We start from the raw sequence: 12,221 nt of genomic DNA on the forward strand, positions 1-12,221 counted from the left end.
AACTGGCACCCTGTGTGTTCGTGTGTGTGTTGTATGGTGCGTAAGTCCTCATCCACATGCACTACTCCCCCCAGGGCACAGTGAAGCATGCTGCCTGATGTCTGACACCACCTCATACTCACTGCCAATACAACCTCCGTATGACCTGTATGGTGCATGTTTTCCCTGCACATTGATGTGTTGTGGCAATCCCACTAGTGACGAGTTGCACTCCTGACCCTGCCAAGTCTGTTAATGTGTGTGTGTCCCTGTGTGAGTGTGCCTGTGCTGACACTGGCACCTGTTCATGCAGACAGGCATGTATACATCACCTACTGTATATCTACAATATCCCTATTGCAGATGTCACTGACCATCACATATATGTTCTGAGTGCTCCCCACCAGATAACCCATGTGGCGCATCCAATAACAGCATCGAACTGTGATAGAACTATATAGCTGTTGGGTGTTTGATACCCTGTGCTGGTAGATGTGTGACACAAACATGCATCAGTTTTACCCTCCCACCCCTCCCTGACATGTATTCGCTTCTGTCTGCCTCCCCCACTCCCTCTCTGGTGGGTGAGGAGGCCCACACCTGCATTGCTTAGGCAGCATCATGTGTATTTTAAGTGATGCTCATGATCAGCTGATGGCTTCTGCACAAATTGCAGCCCTTCCCCAGCCAATTGCATGTGGAACAAGTGTGGTAACATTCCCATAGCCAATTGCATGGAAACGCACTCCAATACCTGGGAACATCCTAGTGGTGTTGGGCCTTGTCTGTCACTGTGAGCAGAAGCTAGAATTGTCATTTGGCAAACAGCATTTCAGATGGGTTGGGGATTTACCTCTAACAACATACACTGTGGAAAGAGGGCAACAAACAGGAGGGGGATGTGTTTGACCTGACTACAGACTGTAAGTGCTGCTATACTGCATATGGAGTAATGTTGGATTAACAGTGTTTGTCTGGATATGCCTGTCGTGCATGTCGCAATACCTGCCATGTCAGTTCCATGTATATCAGGAATCCCCATCTGCACAGTCATTGGCAGACTGGGCAGTGTTGTGCTTTTGGTTTCATGTGTTAGCCACAATGCATCTATTTGTGGAATGCAGAAGGTAGTGTGAGGATTGCAGTCTGTTGATGGTGTAGGCTGTGACTGTTACTGACTACATATCCCTCATTGGACATATGTTGCAACAAACCCTGTTACAATGGTAGATTAATGAGGGTATCACAGCAACATGTCTATACTGGCCCTGTGTATGTGCTGTCAGCCACACCTCTGTCATCCTTTGTACATATGTTGTGCATGAAGTGGTGCATATGTGCTGTACATCGTAAATAGTGTCATCATATCTGATAACAAGCCAGTGATATATCAGAGTGCTACACATGTCATGTACAGTAGGGGTTACACTTAATGCCATAACCTGGACATTCTGTGGATGTTTGTACAGTACTGAGGTCAGTGTAGTGATGGCGAATGTTGGCAGTGTGTGCATTGTTAATATGTATTATGGCCTGTGTACAGTCTGTGGCAGATGTCATTGTTCTAGCTCCCCTTCTATCTGATGTTACATGCTGCCCCACTGTATGGTATCATTTTACCTTACATGTTTGTAGGTCCATACACACACATGTCCCATACCACAGACATCCATAAGACCAGACTGTGTAGCAGCACAGTATATGTAGGGTCATTCTGTGAGTGGCACATATGAGGATGGTGTAGAACAGATAGTCCATATACTGTACTATTATGCTAGTGTACCATATGTGGCTGTGTTCACACTGGTTGTGGTTATGCACTGTCACACAAGTGTATCCTACCCTGTGCTGTGACATGGCTGTCGAGCATGCTATATATGCAGGTACTGTACCATGATAACCTTAGAATGTCTGTCAGTAGCCAATGGCACACATGTTATGAGCAGATGTCACCTTCCATGCACACCATGTCTGTGACAACAATCCCAATGACAGTAGCAAATGTCTAATAATATACTAGCTATACATACCAGACATCCCCTTGCACTACGACATTGGGACTATAAGGACTGGGGTATGGCTACACTCAATGTCCAGGAGATATGGTGGGATGATATGGACATGTACTTATCCAGATAGCTATATATATATATATATATATATATATATATATATATATATATATATATCTGAGTACACATGTGTAATACTTCCAATTACCACTGTCATGGCAACCACACACTATGAACCTCTACATCATGTAGGTGTATTCCCTGTACATTCCCTGTGTGATGGACATCCTTCCTGTGTGCGGGCATCAATGTTATAAACAGCAGGTAACAATACCTCTTACAGGAGAACCTGCACACTCAGGGCAGCCACATATATGTAGGAGGATCAGGACATACAGACAGACTGTCAGTAGGGTGGTGTAATGCTTTGCATAGTACTGGTGTTACAGGGTGTGTGTGTGTTTGTGTGTGTGTGTGTGTGTGTGTGTGTGTGTGTGTGTGTGTGTGTGTGTGTGTGTGTGTGTGTGTACATACTAGTTTACCTTGGACTTCAGTCTGCCTGCATAGCTCACTACTGTGGGCCTATCCTCTAGCTGGACAGAGGTGTGCCTAACATGTGTTGTTTGTCCACCACACAGGTCCTGTGTTGGATATTATACTGGCTGTGTGTGTGTGTTGCATGCTAGCAGTACATGGCTATATCCATTTGTGTCCCTGATGTCTTATTCCTGCATAAGGGTATGTTGCAACACATCCTGTAACACCAGCATGTTCCAGGGTGTGTAACTGCAATATTGCAGGTATGGCCCTGTATTCCTGCCTTTGTCCTCCACATATGTGGCAGCCTTTTGTCCTGCTGTGATACGGTTAGGGGTTGTTAGGTAATGGCCTATCATTAACTACTGCTAGCATTCCTACTATCATTTCAGTCATAACATGGACACCCACAACATTTGTTGGTCAGGGACCATACATGTGACAGATTCATTGACATTACCACAAGTAATGAATGTCCCCCTAGGACTTGACTACAGCATGCAATTGGAGGCTGCTGAACTACATATGATATTGTTGATTGTTACATATCGTGCAGGAAAATCCTTTGTATACTGTTGTACGAATTGAAGGGCTTAGCCTGGACACCATAGTATGTTATATATCTGCACTGTCTGCATCTACTGTTTTGTGTTGGCCTTGCAACCATCACTGGTTATATACATCAACATCCATGTGCTGTCAGTAATGGCATATATTATTGTATGGTACACAAATAAAGGTTGTCTGTGTATACATACCTGTGTGTTGTGTCATATCCTTTGAATTGTGAGCGGGTATATGTGCAATGTATGTAACCTGAGAAATGGTTAAGAAATGACTTACAGTTTCAGAGCAGTCCTTGGTCAATTCTGATTGTTTCTTAAACACAAACATGTCTTTGCTTTGGCTCATTAGCAGCAGTACAAAGAACTGCCTGCTCACACCCTTGTTTTCCCCCTCCCCCTTCCATGTTTATTACCTTAAACCAATCCCAAAGTTAATAAATATTACCTGTGGCAGGCATCATTTTTAAAACTACAATCCACTCAGCTACAGGCCCCATGAGGAGCTCAGTGTCTCTCCAGTAAGTGTTTTACAACTGTAAATGCCTATTTATGCTGAATTGTGTTAGAAGTTTTACAACTGTACATGTTTATGTTGAATTGTGTTAGACATCTAATATGATTTATGCTTTATTATTGGAAGTTACTATGGCATGCTAGCGTTTTGTCTGCACCAAGTTTTTTTTAGTATAATAGTATGGTCTGTTTTCATAGCTGCACCTTGTTCACTAATGTTATTCATGTAAATGTGTTGTGTGTAGACAGCTCATACTGGTGCCTAATTATTTCTATATAATTGTGCTGTTACTGGTGGATAGAATCACATTAGAGACCCAGAACAGAGTGCAGCTTGCTATATTTTTATCTGTGACTGCATAATTGTCTGATGAGGTTTCTTCTAACAGATGTTTTCCAATTGGCTCAGTATCTGCATATACTAGTAGTTACAGTAGCTATTTGCTCAGTTTGTTTTTTGTAATCTTTATAATATATATTTACCATGTCAAACGTGCTTACTCCTCTCTGTACTCTTCTTTTCTAGACTTAACACCACTCTTAAGTATTCAACTGCGGTACCACCTTTATCATTTTTGTAAGAACAGCGCAGTCCGGGTCTGAACTGTCTGCAAACAGCTACAGTTAACTTTGAGTACATGTCTACCTGTTTGAGTCAATATTCATTTTCCCCTGGAGAGCACTATGTTTTGGCTTGTAAGCAGCACCCCCCCCCCCCGCCCACATGCACACACACACTCATCTTCCACTTTCTCTCTTATTCCTTTCTGTTAGCAAATAGTATCCATAACTGATCAATACTGTGTGTTTGTTAATTTAAACTGAGACCACAATAGCCTACTGATACAAGTTTATCCTGTTTTTCCACCTGAGAAATGGTTAAGAAATGACTTACAGTTTCAGAACAGTCCTTGGTCAATTCTGATTGTTTCTTAAACACAAACTTGTCTTTGCTTTGGCTCAGCAGCAGTACAAAAGAACTGCCTGCTCACACCCTTGTTCTCCCCCTCCCCCGTCCTGTTTATTACCTTAAGCCAATCCCAAAGTTAATAAATTTTACCTGTGGCAGGCACCAGTTTTAAAACTGCAACTACCCTTTGTCACTATCATATGTTCATTCATCAGTTTACTCTGTTACCTGATTGTTTCCAGCCCCCTCATAAGAGCAACTAACAGGGTCTCTACCCGCTTCGCACCCCCCCACCCTGCCCCCTATTCCCTCTCGACCACCAGTGGTACTACCTTTATTAAACTCACAAACCCCTCCCATCTTTCCAATAGCCAACCACAGCGCTAACCCAACACTACCTCCTCCATTTTCCCACTACTATCACACCTCCTCAACTAACATATACAAGCATACCTTACCCATGTTCACTGCATGCACTCTCTTTGCATATCTTACATCCTACCAAAGCTCCATCATTCCCTCACTCAACCACTACCACTGTACTACTACTCACACCACCACTCATGTCTCACCCTCACTCAGCTCCCCTCCCACCAACTCAAGGACCATCCCTATGCACCTCCCGCATATTTTACCAACTATATTACTCAAACATAAAGTATCCCTACAACTTAACATAGTAACCCTCCCACCATACCTATTACCCACAGAGCACAATCATAAAGTTTCCCTAATAAACAAACACATTCAAAAACTGAGAAAACTAATAACCTTATGCATATCAAGACTAGCCCTACGTGGAGACATCCACCCCAGTCCTGGTCCTACCATCTCCAACCCCAATCCTCATAATCAGACTAGAAACCACAACTTCTCCCATATCACAGCCAATAGAAAGCCAAGTGACTTCCTTCTACTAAGCCTAAATATTAGAAGTATATCCAACAAAGTCCATGAACTCCATGCCACCATAGACTTCTACTTCCCAGATATAGTCATCCTGACAGAAACCTGGCTAAAATCTCACATTACCAGTGAGCAAATACTCCCTACTGGTTACAGCATACTAAGAGTAGACCAGCTAAACAAGAAAGGAGGTGGTGTAGCTATAATATTTAAACAGCATCTAAACATCCAGATCTTAAAATCATAAGCTCCACAAATAGGCAATGAAGATATAATGTATACCAACCTCAAAATAAACCAAAACAAAACCATCAACATAATTGGATGCTACTTCCCACCTGGCCAAAACATTCCTCCACTAGAAAACCTCCTCAGCTGGTCTACCCACCATCTCCCCCAAGAAACTATCATTTTAGGTGATTTAAATATTGACTGGCAATCCTGTTCTGGCAACAATCCAACCCATCATATAAACCTTCATGGCTTCACCCAACTAGTCCAGTTGCCAACCAGGATAAATAAAAACTCCAGCAAGCACACTACCCTGGATTGGATACTAGTAAGTAAGAGCCCCCCAGTCATATATAACAGGCTGCTTATCAGATAGCCTTAGTGATCACTCCCCAAAATTCCTACTCAAAAAATACCTATACCAAGCTAAACCTGTCATCTACCATCAAATACGTAAAAAACTAAACTTTAACCCACTCACATTCATCTCATCCCTCAAAGAATGTAACTGGCATCCCCTAAAGTACCTCAGTCTTGATGATGTGGTTGAATTTTCTAATACTACCTTCCTGAGCATCTTTAATTACCATGCCCCCATAAGACTTTCCAGAATCAAAGCACAACCCTCCCCATGGCTACAGAAAACCACTAAGTCAGAAATGAAAAACAGGGATAAAGCCTGGGAGCACTGGCGCAAAACCAAAACCCCCTCAACTAGAAGAAATTCCTAGAACTATGTAATAGAGTTAAAAAGCTAATAAAACAGGACAGATTCCAATACTACCAGTCTGCCGTAGACTCCTCCCAACACAGCCCCAAACAATTCTGGTCCTCCATAAACTCCATCCTCCACCCAGGTAAAGTCAGTACCCCTCCTCCTAATATCCCTCACTCCTCCAAAAATATTGCTACCTCATTCAACACACACTTCACACAAACCATACTATCACTAGCTAAACACACAACCCCCTCCCCTCCAACCCACACCCTCAACTAGTAATCTCCCCACTGCCTTCTCTTTTTCTCCTGTACCTACCTCCAACATAAAAAAAAGCTCTTAACTAAACTTAAGCCCACCAAATTAGCAGCAGACAACCTCCCGAGTGAATACCTACAAATTGCAGCTGATGCTCTGGCCTACCCAGTATCCATCTTGATTAACCAATCTCTGTCAGAAAGTTACGTTCCCACACTGTGGAAAGTATCACATATAATTCCCCTCCACAAAGGCAGCCCCTCCACAGAACTAACCAATTACTGCCCCATAACTATTCTCTCTCCACGCTCCAAAATACTAGAGAGATGCATACATTCTCAGGTCTCAGACTACCTCCTTACTAACAACCTCCTTTCCAATACTCAGCATGGTTTCCGACCAAACCATAGCACCACCACTGCCTTACTCTCCTTTACTAACACTATCATTCAGCATAAAACAATGGCTATCTCTCCTCTGCTACTTTCCTAGACCTATCTAAAGCATTTGACATGGTCCCACACAAACAACTCATCTCTGTCCTCAATAACCTATCCTTCTCTCAATCAGTCACCATCTGGTTTCAGCATTACCTGTCTGACCGCCAACAATCCGTTGTATGGCAGAATGACATATCTCACCAACTACCTGTCTCCATAGGGGTTCCTCAAGGATCCATCCTTGGACCCCTACTTTTCTCTGTTTTCACCAATAATCTAGCCTCTGCCACCAAACATGGCACACTCATACAATACGCAGATGACTCAACCATCATCTGCTCAGCCCAGTCCATACCCAAACTGCAAAATGTCACACAGGAAGCATTTTCCTGTGTTGAAACTTGGTTATCAGATGCCCAATTAATACTCAACCCAAACAAAACTAAACTACTCATCTTCCAAACCACCAAACATACTCAAAACAACTCTCACTTTAACATCACAGCAAAAGAAAACACCACTATATACCCAACTGAACACACCAAATTGTCAGGAGTGGAAATAGACAATAAACTAAAATTTGACATTCACATATCCATGACCATAAAAAAGTCCACAAAAAACTAGGAGCATTATACAGAAATAAGCAACTTCTCACCAAAGCAGCAAAGATTTCAATAGCAAATTCCCACCTGATCTCCACCCTACTTTATGCCTCTCCAATATATACCAACCTAAGGCAACGCAATCTAAACAAGCTAGAGATCTGCTACAACAAAATCACCACATTCGCCACAGGGGCATCCTACCATAGTCACCACTGTCTCTCACTTGCTGAACTGGGCTGGCTTGAACTCCATCACCTCCTTCAATGGTATCAACTATCACTCACCCACAAACTAGTAAACCATCCACTAAATGTCCCATCCCTCCAGAATCTATTCCAACCCTATTGCACCACCAGACCACTAAGATCCAGCAACAAAAATCACTTGCAAATCACTAAAGCCAATAACTCTGCTGGTGAAGCACTATTGTCTTGCACCATAGCCAAATTATGAAACTCCCTCCCACCCACAATTACCTCCATACCATCATGCACCCACTTCAAAACTTTACTAAAAGCGCACCTAAAAACATGCTGGCTATGCCCTTGCAACTCCCACTCTAACATCACCCACCCCATCCAACCACTACTTTTCTTTCCACCCCACTAACTACCTTGATTATAGCAAGCTCAGATGCTCATAAGCCTGGTACTTATTATACAGCAGGAACTTCTTATTGTAACATTTGTTAATGTCTGTTATGTACTTCGCAGATAAAGATTCTAGTTGTCTACTGATGTACTATGTTCTTCATCTGCAAATATGTTTGTAATTATGTGCTATGTTAAATTGCTAATCGCTATGTAATCCAATGTAACTACTGTCAGTTTATTTTAACTGTGGAGCTTTTTCCCCGGGCCTCCGCTGAAAATGGACCTACATCCAGTTGGACACTCCCGGTCCACAAATGTAAATAAATAAATAAAAATCCCCTTTGTGGGGCTTGTTGCCACACCACACATGTCACAGGTACCAGTTACAGGGCTTGTGGCTGGGGATATACATTGCACCCAGTACGCCCATACTACTTCTACATATGTATGGCTACTAATACCCTTTGTTTATGTATATGTGTTTGTACCCATATATCCCATATATCATATCTATCTATATATATATATATATATATATATATATATATACCTGCACATGATTGTCAATGTATGGATGTGTGTGGATATCTGTACCGTTGTAATGTGTACCCCTTCAACATAGTACATGACCTACGGTACAATGGCCTACCTGCATGATATGTTACAGATATTGGCCTGACATGTACAGGTAACATGGATTACTGTTTGAGCATTGTAGCTGTGTTGTGGTGGGGCCTGGTGACAAGTACTGCATGTGCTGGATATTGGATTGCACAGCATATCCATTAGGTCTGGGGGGGGTTACATAGAAGTAATTACCAGGTGTCCCTCATTTGTGCCCCCACCCCCATTAACTGTGCTCATGGTCTGTTATGTAGTACGGAGTGGGCTAGGAGTTCGTTCCCATGTGGAAATCATGAACACATCTCTATCTGTATATATATATATATATATATATATATATATATATATATATATATATATATATATATATATATATATATATATATATATATATATCTGCAAAAGTATATATGTGAAACCCCCATATATAGAGGGATAGAACTGGACATTGATATAGCTCTAGCTATGTATATGTATCCATATATATCTGTGTATATATATATATATATAGATATATATATATGTATATATATATATATATATATATATATATATATATATATATATATATATATATATATATATATATATATATATATATATATATATATATATATATATATATATATATATATATATATATATATATAGATATAGATATATACACTGAACATATTAATCTATCTATGTACGATTGCTGTTATATTGTTATTTGTGAGTCATACATACACACACACACACATATCTACACACACACACACACACACACACATATATATATATATATATATATATATATATATATATATATATATACCTATAGCTGTCTATCTGTCTACATTTACAGATGTATATCTGTCCATATGTCCATGCATGTGTGGCCTGTACCTCATTCTCTTGGCAATTGACATGGATGACCTTAGGACTGAGGTCAGTCATCCATGCCAACATGTACGTGTTTCAGATGTATCATCTCCATCAATATATGTGTTCTACTACATATAACTGTGTAACTTGCAATGTTTTAAGTCTATTAGAGCAAGATATGACATATATCCCTATGTGTACCCACATTATGGAGCACTATGGCCGGGATTCATGCATTAAGAGGTTGTGTGGTGTGTTATTACTACATTTCCTGTGCTGCTGACTGATTGTGCTGGATGATATGTATGTGAAATGAGTGGTTATGTACATCTGCCATGGTTTACTGGTAAATTACATAGTGTATGATGTGCAATATCCCAGGTGTGGGCCTTCCAGAGGCTGTATATGTTGTTTCAGGGCAGAACACCGGCTGTCGGATACAGAGTGCGTTAGGGACATTTGAACGTTTGTACGTGGGTGTGCGCGGATTTGCGCAGAGCTAAGCAATGCTAATCTTGGGTTGCATTTCCTTACACTCAGCTAGCATCTACTTAGCTCAATCTATGTAGGCAGTGCTTGCCCCCACTCAAATACATGTACACACACTTACAACTGCTTATCCATGTGTACTACTGCTGTTATGCGCTTATACATGCTTACCTTAGTCATTATTACACTTCACATGTGCATTTAAGGCAGTACTCCTGTGCAAATATAAATGTTACTTAGTAGATTATACAGCACAACAATGTTAACATATGGATATCACATGGAAAATAGGATGTGCTGCAGTGGGGACTCGACCCAGGAATGCGTGCGTGTTAGGCGGATGCGCTGGCCACTACAATGTTGCTGTTTTGCTTCATTTGCATATGTCTACCATAATGACATACCCATGTTCCCTTCCCCCGGCCCCCGAGTTCCACGTACACAGCATCCATCCATTCCCCAGTTGCTAGCCCTGCCATACCACACCTCCACACATTTCCCTGTCTGCACTTCTCGGTACACATCCAGTATGCTGTCCCAACCCAAGCATCTGCAGGCTCTTCACCCATTTAGTCCACGTACATACCAGCCTTCCCTTGATCCTCCTCCAATACTGGTGGTGACATTGATGTGACCCACACCTTTTGCTTCATCCCACCAGGGACGGACCTGTTGTTGTGTCAAGAGCAGACCTAGCTGGTCTACAGTGTTTCTCCCACTGGGTAACATCCTGCCAGGGTATTGTGTAGCAGCAGATTGCTCACACACCTGGTCAGCCTCATCTCCCAGTTCCACGGAACCAACACCCCAGGTGTGACATACTGTGCATGAAGCATGCTCACAAGCCCCCACGGTGTGCACCGTATATCATTATTCCCTTTGGTATTATGCAGGACTGCTGTAATCACAGTATGATTGGACAGGCACTGTTCTGTGCTGCACATAGACTGCTCATAATACTGTGGTTGAGCAATGGACACATGTTCTGGTATTAATCTACACACTTATATACATTTCCTATACTGCTGGATGACTGTGCTGGATAATGTGTTTGTGATCACAGTAGCTGAATGTGTATTCGCCATGGCTTAGTGGAACTCACGTCAACTATAGTATGCAGGGTCCGGGGTTTGCAACCTGACATTGCAGATTATTTTGTTAATGGCCACAACAACAGCTGTTGGCTACAGAGTGACTAAGGCACTGTAGAACATTTGTAGGTGGGTATGCGCTGGTTTGTGTGAAACACAGCATTACTGACCTCTGTTTGTGGCATCTTGCACTGAGTTAGCCTCTACATTGCTTCACCAGTGTGGTACTCACATACCGGCAGCCAAACAGGCTTACACCCGGTTTCTCCCACATGCACTCACGCAACATTGTGCATTTTGTTCACATCTGTCAACTAGGACAGTCAGAGTGTATGCTTGTCCATTGTCAGCAGTGGCCCAGGGTGTAGAGCACCTAATTGACTCCAGCTACTTATTCCAATTAATACTGTTGTGTTCACATTCATAGAGGGTAACAGACATATGTCCCCCATTCATCATGCTTAGTTTACATTAAAATGTCGGTATTATCCATGCTTAGGTCAGGTTTACATGTCAAGTATGACTGTTGACAAAGGTCAGTTTAAGGTGAAGTTGGATTCCTGTTTCACAGGTCTGGATAGGTTACATGCAGGTATTCAGGGTAGTTGTAGTTAGTCCATACCTGTGTGGTACAGTAGAGGAGAATAGCTAAGGAGTAGGAAGGTAGGTAGTGGGAATGACATTGTAACTGTATAGTAGCCTGTAGGTATAATTGGATGGGGAGCAATAGGCAAGGTTTGTCAGATTTTGGGATTTGTATGTGAGGCAGGACAAGAGGTGTCAGTATCACTAGTTGATGTAGTGGTACAGAGTGTGAGGTGGGGGGGTTCATAAGGTGGTGAGCCTGTGCTACTCCAGGTGTGCTTGTGGTGTTCCTTC

The sequence above is a fragment of the Protopterus annectens genome, chromosome 9.part0 (genome assembly GCF_019279795.1).
Source record: "Protopterus annectens isolate FY-2018-M chromosome 9.part0, PAN1.0, whole genome shotgun sequence".
Lineage (NCBI taxonomy): Eukaryota > Metazoa > Chordata > Ceratodontiformes > Protopteridae > Protopterus > Protopterus annectens.